Below are 6,461 nucleotides of genomic sequence, written 5' to 3'. Positions count from 1 at the left end.
GTTATTCTCTTTCTGCACAATATTTCTGCCATGGTTTTATATACTGTATGTTCTTTAAAACCGAAGTAATACCACTACTTTCAATGAACAGAATATGTGCAATCACACAACGCCACAACTTTCATTAGATAAAGCAACAAGGGGTTGCAGGAAAGAGAATTTTTTATTTCTCCTCTGTATTAAGCACAGGTAATCGGAAAGTTACTTAAAGAAAAAAGACTCATCAGGAAAGCATGTTGGGCTTGTGATGATCAGCTTGTTGAAAATTTTGGTCCAGTATGTACTTTCCTTGAAAAAAGCTCCATCTTATGAAACTTAGAGATAAATAAAAAAAAAAATGGGCAATATTGTCAAGTACAGAAATTGTTTAAATTACCAGGTGGAGAAAGTACATAAGAGATAATTTTCTCACTGCACCACACACAACTTTTAAGTGTTGTTCTTTTAGCTATACGTACAGTCAGTGACGTGCAGTGAGGTTTATGGCTGGTGAAGCACTGACACAGTGCTGGGTTTCAAATTTTCTTAGACTTGTGGACTTCAACTCCCAGAATTCCACAGCCAGGCATGCTCAGTGCCGATTTAAAGCGACAGCATTTGTTTTTCTCCTTTGCGAAAGAAGCTTCCTTCTTTCTTTTTCTTTTTCTTTTTCTTCTCCCTTCCCCTCCTTCCTCCCTCTCCCTCCCTCCCTCTCTCTCAAACACACACACACACAAACAAGTTGGATTGGAGGGAAGAGCACCAGCGAGGAGACCACAGGAGGAGGCAGGAAGCCAGTCAAAAAGCCATACTGGAGCACACACACTTTCCCCCAGCCCCGGAAGGATCCAGCCCAGCTTCACTGATTACAGGTTTGAAAAGGCAACGTGGCTCTGCCTGCAATCAAATTACACCCCAGGGAGAGCACAAGCGAGCCAGAGTCCTTCCCTCCAGCTTTGCCCAAAGCCCCGCACCAGGAGGATGAAGTTTGAATTCCTCCCCCTCCCTCCGACCCACACGTACCTTTTCCAGCTGTCGGGTCTTCTGAAGAAGCCCCGCCCAAACGAGCGCCCTCTACCATGAGGCAGGAGAACTGCGTGCCTCACCTACATCAGGAATTTTTAGGCTTTTAACCCTTGCTTAACTCTGCTCGAGTGATCATAAAACGCCTAAAGTCAGACTAGATGAGGCATGCAGTTCTCCTGCCTCATAGTAGAGGGTGCTTTTTTAGAGGCTTTTTTAAACAGTAAGCAGAGTCATCCACGGTGAGGCAGCAACTAGCTCAGCCTGACCTCAGCTCTCGCCTTTTTCCGTTTACTTTTTCTTTTCATGATGACAGTGGTGAGGCTGTGCCTCCCCTGCCTCCCCTGACTGCATGTCACTGCTTACAGTGGTACCTTGGTACTCAATTGCTTTGAAATTTATGGAATTTGGTACTCAATGTATTTTGATGTGAATAAGTGATAGGACTTTGGGGGGAGTTAGAAGTGGTTTTAAACTATATGTGTATTTTAGGACTTATGCTAGAGTTTTCATCTGCTTCTCATCTCAAAATTTGGGGAACTGTTGCCTTTTGTCAGGGATGGTGCAGAACACTATAAAAGCCAACTTGTGCTGTATATAGCCTGTGGCCACAAGTTCTCACCTTGCCTTAACTCATTGCCTATGAAATATGTCATCTTCATGTAACGAATGAGAATAAGTAACGCTGGGAAGTGAAATGCTGACTTTTGTAGCTTTTTTTAAAGAAGGGGCAATGCCATTGTCTCAAATGAATTTGATTATTTTTCCCCCTCAGTTTCTGTTGCATCCTGGAAACATAAGCACTGAAGGATGGGATATAACTGTATATTGTAACAGCAACAATGAGAAATTATTAACACAAAACCTGGATTTTTTTCCTAACATTCACAATAGAAACGTATAGAAAATGGTATGGGCATTGAAAGATAAATCTTAATTAAATTAGTTTTAATTCCTGCAATTAAAATAATTTTACAATAATGCCAAAACAAAGTATCACTTAAAACTGCATTTCATACTGCAATGTATCTCTTGAAACTGTATTTCATATTATAATCATATTAATAGTGAATTGTCCTTGCAACAAGCAATTTTAAGGAATATAGTGTGGACAAACTGCTAAAACTGATAATGTTAAAAAAAAATCAAGCCAATATCTCAGAATTTTCCATTACCCTTTTTCTCATTCCATATTTCTTCAAGGCTTGACTTCTCCGCATTCACTACAAGAGAAGGAGTGATTTCCTTTAGGCATTATTTTTATCATATTGCAGAAAATACAAATGGAAGAAATCTAAGATGTTGGTGCTTACTTTTCTAAAACTGCATCATAAAAACCTACCCTCTGTTCTCCTACAGCTAAAGTGCCCTCTGTCATGAAGAGAAAAACAATTCAAAATAATCTCATTGCATTGATCTTTCATGATTTTATATGCTGGTTGTCCAGTTTGTGGCTCTCCCTCCTGTTTCTCAGTCATTCCCATATACTGGTACATTTCATGTAATACATTGGCTGCTGTTAAAATAGTTAAATTAACAGGCCTGTACCTGCAGAGCAACAGCACAGTAAATCATACATAGCAACATAGCATAATGTGGCTGCTTGCTTACTGATGTCCACCCATTATTGTTTAATATATATGAACCCATTCATTATGATTTAGGTTATGTAGTAACCAGCCATTATGACGTATTCAGCTTAGTATAGTTTACTATACTAAACTTGCCTTAATATTACTAGGTGACCATAGTAATAATACAGTTTTAAAAATGTCTATTTAAAACTAAGCATTCTTCAAAGCAGATTGCATTCTGAAGTTCATATGCTTTAAAAAAAACTGGCTGTGGAGGGAGATATTAGTGGCATTTGATTAATTCGCTTCAATGTGATCTATGACAGAACAGATACCTACGCTTTTCCAGTTCTAGCTGAAGTGTCTTACTGTGTTCATTTGCCTCAGAAATCTCTTCATTTAATACCTTCTTGGCTGAAAAAAAATGCATATAACAAATAAACTGAGACAGTACATAATAAGTGGGAAGCTCATGACAAGGACCTTTTTGCATCTGAGTAATACATATTATAGTATAATGGTCAAAACATTCTGTAAGCCGCCTTGTGTCACTATGTGCGAATAGGCGGCAATATATATTCCCTAAATAAAATAAAATACACTTAAACCTTTGTAATATTACTCAGCTAAAATAAGTGCAACAATAACTATTTTTACTAAGATTGTGCTACTAGAATTTCCAGACAGAGGAGTCCTAATAATAACAATTAAAGATCTTGTAGAGCTATTTTGTTTTTTATTTTTAACAGACCACTGTTTGCAGATAGAAAAAGACTGAAACAGCATTGAGAAAATATTACAGCATTAAATAAAAAGAGAAGCCCTCCAGTCTTATAAAATAGGAGGCGGCAAATCAATGCCAGGAGATGTTTCTTTCAACAATCCCAGGCCTCCCCCTGGAGGTGAAATTAGTTGCATTGATAATAACTTTTCAAAAATTACCGTAGTTAAAACTGATTTATTCCAGAAGGTTTGGGGGTGAATTGTGATATTGTGTTATATAACTTTGATTTTATTTTAACTTTATATTTAGCATAGAAATGTTTTGTTTTAGAACTGTTGTGAACTACCAAGAGTCTCAAAATATCACAACATATATAAATAAAATGAATAATGTTGTCAAATGAGGTAAAATATTTATTCTGCTCAATTTATGTTCATCCAACTAAGTTTATCAAACAAAGTATATTAATCTAATTCATAACTTCTTCCAGCCAACCACAGAAACCAGCCCTTTCTTTTGTGTCCCATTTGAATCTCTTACCTTGTTGCAATTTATTAATTCTTTTTACTAGATCTTCTATTTTTGGCTCTAGATTTCCCACTATCAAGGAAAGGAAAAAGAAGGAGAAAGTTTCATCTGGATTCTTCATTATATCAGTGTCTAAAAACATTATATAAATTTACCATAACCACTCTCCTGTGTATTGTTGCATATCTTTCCTTCCATTGCAAATGCAATTGGCAGCTTCAGAGGGCAAATAGGATCATTTAAAATAATTAACTGCCAAATTATATTGTTTATATTATCCTGATTGAAACTTTTTTTAAATGAAAACTTTTCTCCTAAAATCAGCATCTCTTCTTCCATTATATTTTTCTTTCCATTATATTTTTCTTCCAGCACCCAGTAAGAACTTCTGGCCTTCCCTCATCATGCAAAATTCTGTTTAAATCAAATAGATACCCCACCCCTCTCAAATGAATAGATCCAGGAGCCGCAGAATCTGGCCACTGTTTGACCCCAAAGCAATATTACAATCACAGTACTGTATGCATAATGATTACATTTTGTAGATCCCCCTAGATTATGAAATGTGGTATTTCGTTGTCCGTCCATCCCCCGCCCCCCAGGTGGCATGAAATCAACTATTTTCACTGTACGGGCATAATGTTGCAACATGCTGTGTACATGGATAGAAGTGGCAGGCTACTTTTACTCATTTGAAGCTACTTTACTTTATTCATTTATAGTCAACAATTAGCAAACTCATTTCCTGCAAATATATTTCAGAAATTTCAGCCTTTACATTTTGTTTACTTTTATCCTCTAGTCATACTCTTTCCATAATAAGAAGGGAAAGAATTCCAAATGTCTCAATTCCCAGCTATTTTCTATATGGTAAGCAATGTGTTGTCCTCCAGTTTTTAATAAGTGATCAGCCATAGCTCAAATGTGAAATGTCATAGATTTTCTAGAGGACTACCCATTCTAACCATTTATAGGTACACATTTCTGTCATGTGCACACTCCAAAATTTTACTAAGATGTCTAGTGCCCAGTGCCCACTCTAACTGTTGGCCCTAATTTCAAAATACCTTTTTGCATTTGTTTCACAAGAGACAGTATGTCTTCCATTTTTGATGCAAAGTTCCAAGAATCTGGACAAAGAACAAGAACAAACAGAATTGTTTAAATATTGTCATAATCCACATAAGATATCATTCACCCGAGTATATACAATATTATGTATTCACCAATGGTGGGATTCAAAAAATTTTACTACTGGTTCTGTGGGCATGGCTTTGTGGGCGTGGCAGGGAAAGGGTATTGCAAAATCTCCATTCCTTCCCCACTCTCAAAATTTCCATTACTGGTTCTCCAGAACCTGACAGAACTGGCTGAATATAATCTCTGGTATTAACCCAGATGGAGTATATCAAAATCTGAACAGCATGTAGTATATTACAGCATGTAACAGCATTTTGCCTGTATGGAAGATTTTTTTTCTCTTAACTGAAAGAGTCATCCTGTGAAATGGAAATTGCAATGTTCTTCCTGCACATGTTACAAAATCAAAATTATACTACTTTCCACACAGAAAAGATAATACCGGTAACAATTAACTGGTGCAATTTAAAACGGAACAGAAAAGAAAGTTCTTTATTGGCAAAGTGTGATTGGACACACAAGGAATTTATCTCTTTTGGCAAATGAGTGCATTTTCAGATTTCTTCATGTGGCTGTCCTTTGCAGTTGATGTAGAGAGTAAGGAGGATGAGCTTAGTGGAAATATGCAGTACATTACTTAGTATAAGTATAATCTTTATTGTCATTGTACTTAAATACAATGAAATTGGTTACTTAGACAAAAGAGGTTGAAATATATTTTAAAACCTGGGAAAACTTCAAAAGATAATAATATTGTAGAGCCATGGTGGTGCAGTGGTTAGAATGCAGTATTGCAGTTTAATTCTGCCGACTGCCAGCAGTTTGATTCTCACCGGCTCAAGGTTGACTCAGCCTTCCATCCTTCCAAGGTCAGTAAAATGAGGAGCCAGATTGTTGGGGGCAATATGCTGATGTTGTAAACTGCTTAGAGAAGGCTGCAAAGCACTGTGAAGCAGAATATAAGTGCTATTGTTACTGCTATTTTGAAGTATTTCAGGAAGATGCTTTCCTGATTCACTGGAAGCGGGAGGAAGTATAATGCAATGCAAGATTTTGTTATTATAGATATGGATACAGTTGAGTAGAAAATTATTGTACCTTCCCTCCAACGTATCCATCAGAGTTGAGGGCTTCCTGAGATGAATTGGTAGAATACTATAATAATATTTACATTAATATTATTAATAGTATAATATATGTCATGAAATATCTTGTCGTTTCTATTAAATATTAATAAGAATATCGCATAAATATTTAAAGAGTAGAAACGGATTTGTAGAATAGGCTTTCATTATAATAGAAGACCTTTACAGTTCAGCATTAAGACTTAAAAAACATTCCTCTTCTGTATCCAGTAGGACCAAACTGAGGGATCTTCAGCATTAAGACTTCATTCGGGCCACACATGATTAAAACCTGGACTGAAAATCCAATCCTTGGCTACACCATTTTTTTCTCCACTTGGAAACAAATCTACTAACAAGCTTTGCTGC

This window comes from Natrix helvetica (assembly GCF_964273705.1).
Source record: "Natrix helvetica genome assembly, chromosome: 1".
Taxonomy (NCBI): Eukaryota; Metazoa; Chordata; class Lepidosauria; order Squamata; family Natricidae; genus Natrix; species Natrix helvetica.
This window is presented reverse-complemented; position numbering follows the sequence as displayed.